Here is a 13,021-nt window from a genome sequence, read left to right as displayed (position 1 = left end):
GTGTTTCAATATCTTCTGAGAATAATTATTTTAAACGTGTGTCATTATCTTCTAAGAATCATTCTTTTAAATGTGTATGTGTCAATATCTTCTGAATATCATTTTTTTAAACGTGTGGATCTGGGGAAATATAATTCTATATAAAATAAAATAATTACTGTGTAACCAATATTTTTTTCTTTAGGGTATGATTGTTTAAATATTTATAGAGAGTGACCTACAAGTTAAACGCGTGACGTCACAGTCCATTCATAGGATGAAAACTATCACGAATTCAGACAGATATATTTAATACACATTTTTAGTCTACTTTCGATTTTAACCAAGTATTTTTGAGAAAACCTCTGGCAACACATTGCAATTAAAAAAATAAAAATAAACAAATAATATATATATATATATATATATATATATATATATTCACAGATCCACTGCTTACAGTACAGATACGGAAGAGATTAAATACATTGACCATTTTAAATCCATCGTTTTATCAGAATAATTATGCAAATACTATGTCTGGGATCCACTGGTTCATAATTATTTTAATACATTTAAATTCAAAATTAGCGAAATTTGTAGCATTTGTAATTATGATAATCTTTCTTTAATATAAAACTGATATTTTTAGATATCGAAGAATAAGCTGTCACGAGCTGAAAACAAAACGGACGATCTATTCTAACATCTTAAATATGAAACATTTTATTTTATTGTCCTTTTCAGTTATTTAAAGCCAAAGTTCTTTTGCTAATGTTATATTTAATTATATATTTTTTAGTTATTTTCTTTACGTACGCATGAAAACAATCTCACTCCAACAGTTCATATATAATTCATCATCTAAACTGCAAGATATTTCGTGTGGGTTTATACAGAAAAAATGCACATGGCCTTTATTTCATGAAACAAGATATAACGGCCTCCACACAGCTTTAGAGTTTGATAGGAGAAAAAGAAAAAAATGTATTCAAAACGTACTGACATTTATATATATATATATATATTGCAGTTTAGATGATTCATTATATATGAAATCTGTTGGGGTTTGAGTTTGTTCATGTGTATGTGACCGGCCTCGGTAGCGTCGTGGTAGGCCATCGGTCTACAGGCTGGTAGGTACTGGGTTCGGATCCCAGTCGAGGCATGGGATTTTTAATCCAGATACCGACTCCAAACCCTGAGTGAGTGCTCCGCAAGGCTCAATGGGTAGGCGTAAACCACTTGCACCGACCAGTGATCCATAACTGGTTCAACAAAGGCCATGGTTTGTGTTATCCTGCCTGTGGGAAGCGCAAATAAAAGATCCCTTGCTGCTAATCGGAAGAGTAGCCCATGTAGTGGCGACAGCGGGTTTCCTCTCAAACTCTGTGTGGTCCTTAACCATATGTCTGACGCCATATAACCGTAAATAAAATGTGTTGAGTGCGTCGTTAAATAAAACATTCCTTCCTTCATGTGTATGTAAAAAAATAAAACAATTAGGAATTAAATGTAAGTTTAGCAAAACACTTAGGTTCGAAAGAATTGAACAGAACTATTGTTACAATTTCTACCCAACATTTTGGCAGCATCCCATCTTTACTTAGCATTCAAATTTTATGGATTTCCTAGTAAAGGTGGTCATTACATTATAGTTAAGAGAATTACATTATAGTTAAGAGAATTACATTATAGTTAAGAGAATTACATTATTACATTATAGTTAAGAGAATCACATTATAGTTAAGAGAATCACATTCTAGTTAAGAGAATTACATTATAGTTAAGAAAATTACGTAAGGAAGACAGCGAGATATTGTTAAAACGTTAGGTAGAAATTGTAACTAAAATAATAAAATGTGTAACTTTTCCCAATTTAGAATTTTCGTATAGTGTATTAAAAATATTAAAAATATACCCTGTTTAGGAGTTTCAAATTTTATAAATACTACGTAACACCCCAAATTGTTCAAGTGAAATGCTGCTTACATACATTTTACTGAAAATTATTCGCATTCTTACTAATGTGAAATGAGTTTCGTCTAATGCAACACAAAAATTATAACCAGTAAAGGCAACTGCAATTCTGACTGGTAGTAATACGTAACAGTGACTGATTCGTTTATTTATGCCCATTAAATTCGAATACTTTAATTTAGTCCACACTGTTGCTATGTAAAGTATACTGGATATGGAACTCAACAGCGCCTGTAAGATACCGCAGACATTAAAGCGGCGATTATAGGGCAAACATTAGCTTTGCCTGTAAAAACATCGTACAAATCAATTAACTATATTATGACACTCAATTTTGTTTTCCGAAAGAATTAACAGCTTAATTATACAATAATGATGTGATATTCACTGCTTTGTTAACGAACACTCATCCTTGTGTCGGAACGTTGGTGAGAAGAGAGTTTGAATAAATTTTGTCGAATAAGGACTATTGGCCCAAATATTATATTTACAAACTCGAATTATCTATTTATATTTAATGATTTGCTAATAACATACAACTAGGAAATCAAGGTAAGTGGGAATATTGTAACAACAGACAGAAGATCGATCGGTCAACACGTTCAAAGTCAAATATCCAGCTATTATTGCCAGCCTCGGTGATGTAGTAGCTAAACCATCGGACTTAGGGCTGGTAGGTACTGTGATCGCCTGCCGGAACTGGCTCCCACTCATAGCGAGTTTAACGATTCAATGCTTCTCTTTCACTAAACACTAATATATAGCCCACTCTTCTGAACAGACAGTCCAAATAGCTGAGTTGTGTGTCCAGAACTGAATTGAATTGAATGGATGAATAAATGAATGAATGAATGAATCCAGTTATTAAGGTGAACCAAGTTCAGGGCCATGGGACATTTCCTAAGTTTATATGCGTGCATGCCCTTGTTTACCTGTTGGTGTATCAAACAGACATACAATGTCAATAAAAACTATAACAGTACAATTAAAGTTATTTAAAATTTTTTTAGCAAACTAATTTGCTGTCAATCTGTAAAATAAATCCAGTCGATCTGTAAATTGACTGAACTATTTAGGCTTTAAATTTGTACAAACTGATGATTATAGACATTGACTTACACATTAAAAGTTAAAAGTAGAAGGAACTGCTTGCAACAAAAAATAAATGTTCCACTTATTTCAAAGTTACATTCTCTGGTTATCATATTATAACATCATGTACAAATGTGAAATACAAGCTCAAATGCACTTTTAAAAAAACTCGTGTGTGTTCGCTATGAACGGATATCGTCAAAAGTATACGCTCGATTCGTCGCCTGTGCCGCCATAGCTCGGCAAAGCACAAACGACAGCCTGTTGTCAGTTTCAGTTAAGATGTGCGTTGGCTAATTTCAAATTGTAGGGTTCGTCTCAAAAAATTAAAAGACAAAGCTTGCGCTGTACGAAGAACGTTCAGTGGAGGATACGGTACTAGAGTCTTTCGTTAAAACCGGTTTGATCTTGACAACGTATTATCGACAATTGTACCTTTCTATTTCAGAATTAATATTTTATAAAGTGTTAGTAGAACTTTCAAAGTTTAGTTTGTATACTAGTAACACATTAATCATATATATATTTTTAAAATAAAATATACTAAAGTAGACAATGAACGTTTTCACTTCTTAATTTTACGTGTGTTAAAATCGACAAATTCAAATAAAATATTCTTTCGTTTGGAAAGGGTAAAGTTAGGGGTTTTTTGTTTAACGACATCAATGTTAGAGCATATTGATTTAATAATTATCCTACGCCATTTAACGGTAAATAAAACATATCCTATCCTTCCTTTCTTCTGCTGTTGGATGTCTAACATTTGGTACTTTTGACATATAATCTTAGAGAAGAATCGGGTGCATGTGCAGGCGGAGGGTATTGGAGGTCGAAACCCTTACCTGCTCAAGCTTTAAAAAAAAGTATTTTCTGGGGGAGCATGGCTCCATATAAACTTCGGTCAACACAGTCTATAACCCCAACCCCGCTGAAATCCCTGCACACGCGCCTTGGAAACCCGCTACATTTTTTTTTTTAGCAACAGATCGTTTATATGTACCATCCCACAGATAGGATATTACATACCATGGCCTTTTATATACTCGCCGATGGGGATCGATCCTAGACTGACCGCGCATTTCCAAAAAACACCTTTTTAGGTCTAAGTAATGAATAAAAATAACATATAGCCTTGAAAAATGTTACGGAAATCGAACACAACACCCTCTTCTTCTACCCCTTGAGCGTTACGTAATTAGTAACAACCCCTTATATGTAACGCGTATGCCAACAGCTGGCCACTGTCAAAATTTCAAGGCAAATCCCCCACCCACCGACCTCTGGAAAGGCGTTGTACCATACCTCTATGGATATAAATATGTTTTGGAGATATGATACGACTCCTCAATCAAGACAGTTAAATTTGTTTAAAATCACGTGAGAAGCTCAGCGCCTGCGCAAATCACGTAAAGTCCCAGTTCTACTGGCGTCCCGCTAAATGAAGAAAAACAAAGCTGGCCATTGCGTGTGTAGTTGACCTAGATAATGTAGATAAGCGAGCATTGCGAAACTATAGCGATGTGATGGACCTTTTATGTACCAAACAGAACTAAATCATCTATTCTATATGCTTAAATAATAAAGAATACTTCAGGGACTGCAGTTTTAAAGTGTATTCACCTCAAAAAGACCCCCACACACCCCAAAAAACAAATAAAACCCTGTTCCAATCCCCCCCCCCTCCCACACAAACACCCCCTAACCCACACCCGAAAAAAACCCATACAGAATGGGGTTTTGCATATTACCGTTTTTATTCTTTTATTTGTTGTTACCTATTCACAGACTGCAAGCGCATAGTGTATTGAAACGAAATGATGCACGATCGTTTTAATTCATTAGGAAACGACCGTCTACCCTGGATGTCATTATTTTGCAATAAACACTGTTGTTCCAGTATTATATTTTACAACATTACTCATATTTAAAGACACGCTGTATCACACATTACAGATCGCATTTCATTATTATTAATAGTGTATTCATTTGTCAATGTAAGCTTTTTCTTTTTCTTTTTAAAGCAGTGGCACATTCAGAAATTGGGGGGCAGGATTTAGCTCGGTCGGACGAGTGTTCACTTGAGGTGCTCGGCACTGCTTGCGTCGCACGATCCAACTCGTTTTCACTCTAGCTAGAGCTTAATAGATCATTTTCGATATGTGATATCTATGAAGCCATTTCTGTTTCTGGCGTCCCAATTTGTATAGACGTATATAATCTGTATCAGTAATTAAAAAAAAAATTAAAAAAATTAAATAATAATAAAAAATTAAATAATAATAATAATTATAATTACAAAAAAAATAAAAATAAAAATAAGTAAATAAAAAAAAGTTTAATGTTTTTTTTTTAAAATAACATAGGTACACCCTATACACAATACGTAAACACATTGCGTACATAGAATATGCCGCTTTAAGGTCGTTTTCCCGTGTGCTCGACTTTTGACGCGGCCAAGGCGTTGGTTATCAAACATCGAGTCGCGCGTTGTTGTTGTTGTTGTTTATACTTATTTTCGTGTTTAATTAAGGTTCAAGCACACAGTCCTGGGCACACACATTAGCTATCTGGACTATCTGTCCAGGACAGTGGCTTGGTGGTTAGATTGTCCTGATTAGTGTAGAGGTCTTATACCTACCAACTGAGTCGTCAAATTCGCTCTGGGAGGGAGCCGGTATCGAGATGCGAACTCAGCAATTGCCAGCCTTAAATTTGATGGCTTAACCACGTGTCTACACCACCTAGGTCGGTGCCGAGCCGCGCGCGTGAAAACACTACAATTGGCAACCAAAGAATGGATTTTCTGAAGCGTTCGTTTTTACTATTCTGCGCCCGCACCGCGCCGAAAATCGCCCAAATGGAAAACTTTTTCCCTGAAGTGGTATTGGTGTCTTTATACATGCTCTGACTGGGCGGGTTATTACACTACATAATTCAGTTGATATTGCGCCAGTGGGAAATTATATGATGTGAGTGTGTTGGGGATACAACACCTTGATAGTAAACAAGTGAATGTACACAGACAACGATGATTAATTAATGGTCTTTAACTGACTGTCGTATTTCAATAGGTTATGCTTGACTTATGTATACTCAAAATTTGGTTTTGTTTTGTAGTTTTGTTTTATTATTAAACCCGATAGACAAATTACGAAAATGTTAGACAAATTAAGAGTTTCTGTAAAAAAAATAAAAAAATTCTTAGCAGTTATATGGCTAAATGTCAATGACGACATCTAAAATAAAATGTAGCGTACACTTTTAAAGATATTTAAATGCTGGTCAGGGAGTGATGGTTAGAACATGAATGAATGAACGAACGAACGAACGAAAACAAGAACGAACGAACAAATGGTTAGCTACAACCCAAAGCAAAAAATATATATCTCGGTTACAAGGAATCAAATGTAAATATATAAACTATGCACTTTCCCACAGGCAGGACAGTTCATACATTGGCATTTGATATACCAGTCGTGGAGCACTGGTTGGGACGGGGTAGGTATACAATAGCAATGACTAAACAATTGTTTTCTCCAACAAAATATAAATGATTCGCGAATGGAATTTCCTTATATCGACGGTTTCTGAATGGATGATTCGAGAAATCGGATCTTAATATCCATTATGTTTACATTGCTGGGAATAAAAATAGTGTGACTATTTCTGCAGTGTGGGTAGATTTGCAGGAATTAATGCAAATACATGTATATAGGGGTCGAATCATGCTCCACCGAAAAATACATTGGGAAAAAAGAAGAAAGTTTGCTGCTGGGTTGGGGTGGGGTGTAGCACGGGCAGTTTCAGTCAGACGCAGTTACGAGACTTTAGTAAATACATGTAGTTGTCATGTAATAGATATTTAGTAGCAACTGATCTGGCTTTTCGGATTATTATCGCAGACGTTACTTTCGTAGCCAGTATAGCTTCAATAATACACAAAAAAGAAGAAAGTTTGCTGGTGGGTTGGGGTGGGGTGTAGCACGGGCAGTTTCAGTCAGACGCAGTTACGAGACTTTAGTAAATACATGTAGTTGTCATGTAATAGATATTTAGTAGCAACTGATCTGGCTTTTCGGATTATTATCGCAGACGTTACTTTCGTAGCCAGTATAGCTTCAATAATACACAAAAAAGAAGAAAGTTTGCTGGTGGGTTGGGGTGGGGTGTAGCACGGGCAGTTTCAGTCAGACGCAGTTACGAGACTTTAGTAAATACATGTAGTTGTCATGTAATAGATATTTAGTAGCAACTGATCTGGCTTTTCGGATTATTATCGCAGACGTTACTTTCGTAGCCAGTATAGCTTCAATAATACACAAAAAAGAAGAAAGTTTGCTGGTGGGTTGGGGTGGGGTGTAGCACGGGCAGTTTCAGTCAGACGCAGTTACGAGACTTTAGTAAATACATGTAGTTGTCATGTAATAGATATTTAGTAGCAACTGATCTGGCTTTTCGGATTATTATCGCAGACGTTACTTTCGTAGCTAGTATAGCTTCAATAATACACAAAAAAGAAGAAAGTTTGCTGGTGGGTTGGGGTGGGGTGTAGCACGGGCAGTTTCAGTCAGACGCAGTTACGAGACTTTAGTAAATACATGTAGTTGTCATGTAATAGATATTTAGTAGCAACTGATCTGGCTTTTCGGATTATTATCGCAGACGTTACTTTCGTAGCCAGTATAGCTTCAATAATACACAAAAAAGAAGAAAGTTTGCTGGTGGGTTGGGGTGGGGTGTAGCACGGGCAGTTTCAGTCAGACGCAGTTACGAGACTTTAGTAAATACATGTAGTTGTCATGTAATAGATATTTAGTAGCAACTGATCTGGCTTTTCGGATTATTATCGCAGACGTTACTTTCGTAGCTAGTATAGCTTCAATAATACACAAAAAAGAAGAAAGTTTGCTGGTGGGTTGGGGTGGGGTGTAGCACGGGCAGTTTCAGTCAGACGCAGTTACGAGACTTTAGTAAATACATGTAGTTGTCATGTAATAGATATTTAGTAGCAACTGATCTGGCTTTTCGGATTATTATCGCAGACGTTACTTTCGTAGCCAGTATAGCTTCAATAATACACAAAAAAGAAGAAAGTTTGCTGGTGGGTTGGGGTGGGGTGTAGCACGGGCAGTTTCAGTCAGACGCAGTTACGAGACTTTAGTAAATACATGTAGTTGTCATGTAATAGATATTTAGTAGCAACTGATCTGGCTTTTCGGATTATTATCGCAGACGTTACTTTCGTAGCTAGTATAGCTTCAATAATACACAAAACCTGTCTTTCTAAACTTCAACTGATTTTATATTAGAAGCTCTCCTAGCTTCCAACGTTGGACTAATATCTGAATGCTCTACTAGCAATTTCAACGCTGAACTTCAACACTTTAAAGATAACCTGTTTAAAATTAATAACACGAGGAATGGACAGAACAACGAACCACGGCAACCTCTCCTGTGAGGCTGGTTCACCCCTTCCAGACCTAACCTCATAGGGCATTAAATACATGATAGCAGGATTATTATTATTATAATTTTTCAAATGCCCATTCTAAATTCTGCGCCATACTAATGGTTTCGAGGTAATTCCGGTTTACACAGGGTCTAGTTTTGAGAGGTTTCACTGTATTTATTATATAATATATCTTTTTAAAAGTTTGACTGGCGTCTCCAGAATATTCCTGCCTTTTTTATAATATATTCAAAATTTGCCCCTAAAATAAATATCCTTTGTCCCAGATCAGCCCACTGACCATGCCAGAGACCGGACCTGGGTTGGATGTACCTGAGACTATAGCACGTTAATATAGTTACGAGTACAAGTACAAGTACAAAAACGTTTATTTATATGTCTAGACTATAACGTTTATTGTAAAAACAAAACATATATGGACATCTCGACAACCACCAACCTTTTTATTAATAAAAAACAGTAATAAGGAAATGTTCTAATAATATGTTATATGTGTATATGGTTATCTCAGTCGTTTGTCATGCTATGGGTTAATGATCAGTACAATGGCCTTACACATCTGAATATAACTTAATTTACACTCAGGCCCTAGTCTACGGCATATTAAGATATTCACATATAACAACCATTATGCATGTAACTGTAACAAGATGGTGTATGTACATTAACATACATAAGTATATAATACACACAAAAAATATCAGCCAGAGGATTTCCAAAACTACAAAATATAGAAAATTTTCCAAGGATACCAGTTTTTAAGATTTAAATAATTTACATACATATATATCGTTCAGACCGACAGAAAGAACATAAATATTTAATGAAACTAAACTTCGATGTCGTAATTATTACATGATGGACAAATTATATTTTGTATTGGTACATTTTTCCCATCTGCACGTTTCAAGTACATGTATGTTTATGGTTTAAAAGTCTAAAACGTAATAATGGACACCAGTGTTTTCTCTCTATAAGTGTGAGATATGTTTCAAATGCAACAGTCTTTTTAAACAATCTACACTTTGAAGCTCTGGATGAGTTATTAATGTAGGTCTAAGTATACCATGATTATGGGTACTGAGCTGCTAAAAATATATCTTGGGGCATCGGGATGCGATCTCAGTACCTAACAGCCTTTAGATCGATGGCTTAACCAGCAACATCAGTTTTGAACCTTAATCATTCACACCAAATTATGTTTTATATGTATGCAATCAATAGGTTTATATATATATTATTCTACGGCATGGCTATCTTAGTTATGCTTTTAAAAAACCAAACTTGGCCCAGTGATGTTTTGTAAAGGTTACTTAACCATTCTGGTGCATTTTGAAGCGAATGACTATTGTGTATCGGGTATCTGACTGAAGAGAAAATGAATACCGCGAATAGGATTAAATATTGATGGTCTGGTGACATCTCCCAGACGAAAACCGCTATCTTGCCACATGGCTATCAGTCTACTGTGCATACATTCTTCTTTCCTCAACGTCGGATATCACGACCATTTCCATAGTCATTCATCAATGCTATATATTCTAGTTTTCTTAAAATACCACGTGGTTAACAAGTATGTTTTGGAACATACATACTTTTCGTTTTAATTTGTAAACAGAAAGTTAACGGACTGGTAAAATACTAAAGTAAAACAATGTCATTAAATAATTTTAAAAAATACAGAACCAATTTAACAAGGAATATGCCAACAGGTTTAACGAATCGACAAACGGAGAGATCAAATTTATTAAAATTACATAGAAATGGTTGCTGTCCTTTTAAACAACATATCTCTATTAATAGTACTGTTGTGATTGTTTGCATCTCTGACCGAACGTGCATGCTATGGTAAATTTGCAATGTGTTTATTTTCAGTATTGTGGAATATCACATTGTATCATTTAAATGGATATAAATTTCGTTATATATAAGTGTGTTGATAGCATGTATTAACAATGCATTTCTCGTTTGTGAATGCTATAACAGAAAAGGGAATTTATTGTCTAAAATAAGGCTAAAATTAGGATGTATGAAATCTTAACGAAAATGTGCACGTACGGTTTTTGTCGTTATTTAAATACATTTATGCACATAAGCAGAACCACACGATAATTATGGTTATTTTAAAATATAAGCTGTTTTAGGATATATTTGTCCCCTCAAAATGAATTACATCAAAAGTCCTGAACTGAGTATTCCACAGCACAAGACGTAGCCCAGTGGTAAAGCGCTCGCCTGATGCGTGGTCATTATAAACTGGGCTATTTCTCATTCCAGCCAGTGCACCACGATGGTACTAGTATATCAAAAGTATGTGCAATAGTGCATATAAAAGATCTCTTGCTACTAATGAGAAAATGTAGCGGTTTTCCTCTCTAAGACTATTCGTCAAAGTTACCATATGTTTACCATCCAATAGCTGATGATTATAGATCAATGTGCTGTGGTGGTGTGGTTAAAGAAAGCAAACATTTTAAATTGCTACATCCCATCTAGTACTCTGTAACTGTTACGTCAAAGGCTGTGGTGTGCACTTTCCCCGTGTTTCTTATCGGAATAATAGGTCCTTTGGCGGCGACAGGTTTCTTCCCTTGTTTAAGTATACCTAGTGTCGTGAATCATATTCTTAACACCTGGGTTTACAATGTGCTGGATATTGTAAAATCGAGCAGTCTTTTCCTTTATATTCTATTACCGCCAAGTCTCTCTGGTGCAGTTAAAAACTCATCACTACTATCACAGCTCATTTGTGCTACTGAATTTTGTATTCTAGATATAAATCATTCAATGATGTAAGATTTCATGCAGAACCATGTCCATTTTGTGAGAGATACATTCATATGTGTACAGGCTCCCATTTTGGTAGGGGGCAGGCTGGCTTTTGCTCGAATTTAACGAAAATGCCCGAATCTGGATAACATATATTCATATAATTAGCATTACTACCAAACAGCTACGTAGTGTTGCAAACGAATCACTACGCACACGGATTACAACTTACTGTGAGGGTAGAATGATGGAAATACACAGTAAAAAGGTATCAGGTTCAATCTAATTAAAATTAACTCCACTATTAAATGTGGATCTAACGGCAGGCCTCAGACCACAATTAATTTCGCTATATGTTTCTATATAGCCTTAGTGGCTATAACATTTTTTATTAATATCAGCAGGCCAGTGAAGTTTTGTATGTACCTTTGCCTGCATGGGGGACACATACCCTGAAAAGGACAACCCCTGTTGTTCAGCTCTTTCTCCCAGCATATTGGTTTAAACAGACACACCCTCTAAACCAGGCCGGAGTATACCCATTTTACACAAAAAGCACTACTTTTGCATGGGCCGGAATTACCACAAACAAGTCTTCATTGTCAGCAAGTTACACATGTTTACAAACTACATGCTATCCCCTGTCACTTCAGTCAAACAGTTGCCACTTCATAGCTGTTTGCCATGAAATAATCACAGTCAAACAGCAGACTACTTGCGCGGTCAAATTTCCGGATTTTTGGACAACCAAATGGGAAGATAACTGTAATCTGAGGCCAGCAGCCCGTTGGATCACTCTGTTGTAACTGTATCCAAATTTCTTTTTATGTATTCACCTTTCTAGAATAACCAAATTTAGTGTCACTTTTCACGAGTTGAAACTATGGTCTGAGACTTTATTTATCAGCAAGAATATATGTGTTGGTTTAATGGTTAGTTAAATAATTCTGTTTTAATAATGTATAAGCGTGTCGTCGGCTGTTGAACTTAAGACTTCACTTTGATTCCTTCGAAATGTCACGGGTGGCGGTTGATTTTATTTTATATTCTTTATTTTTTACTTTATTTTTTTCAAGGCATTGTGAAAAAAAAAAAAATCCGTAAAACTATGTGGGACAGACTGACGGAGAGACTGTAGACTAATAAAACAATGTGTTCGTTACTTTTTGAAATCCTACTGAATCTGAACGACAAAACCGTTATGATACATGTCAAAACCGTATATCGGCGCAATATACTCAAATGGGTTCAAATTTGATTCCTTGAAGTGATAATAAAATTGCCCATTGCATAATAATTGAGAGTGATCTCCCTTATTTTCTTGAGAGAACATGATTTATATAGAGGCTCTGTCAACATAATGGTGGCTTTCCGTCAAAAGTGCAGGCCCGTAGTAACTGGGGATGGGGATGGGGATAGGGATGGGGGTGGGGAGTCCTGTATACTTTTCGTCCTATTCTACATACATTTTTTCTTAATGTGGCTTATCCCCACACTATGGAGTGTTACTCCTCACTAGAGGTTACCCCCCCCCCACACACACACACACACACATAAACACACACATACACATAAACACACACACACACACACACATAAACACACACACGGGCCTGAAGTGAATAGCATTTATTATTATTTACCGTATTTCTTCTTCTTATTATTATTATTATAAATTATGTATTCAACTATATCCATCATATAATTTTATTTAACAATAGAAAACAAATT

This window comes from Gigantopelta aegis, chromosome 4 (assembly GCF_016097555.1).
Source record: "Gigantopelta aegis isolate Gae_Host chromosome 4, Gae_host_genome, whole genome shotgun sequence".
Classification (NCBI taxonomy): Eukaryota; Metazoa; Mollusca; class Gastropoda; order Neomphalida; family Peltospiridae; genus Gigantopelta; species Gigantopelta aegis.
This window is presented reverse-complemented; position numbering follows the sequence as displayed.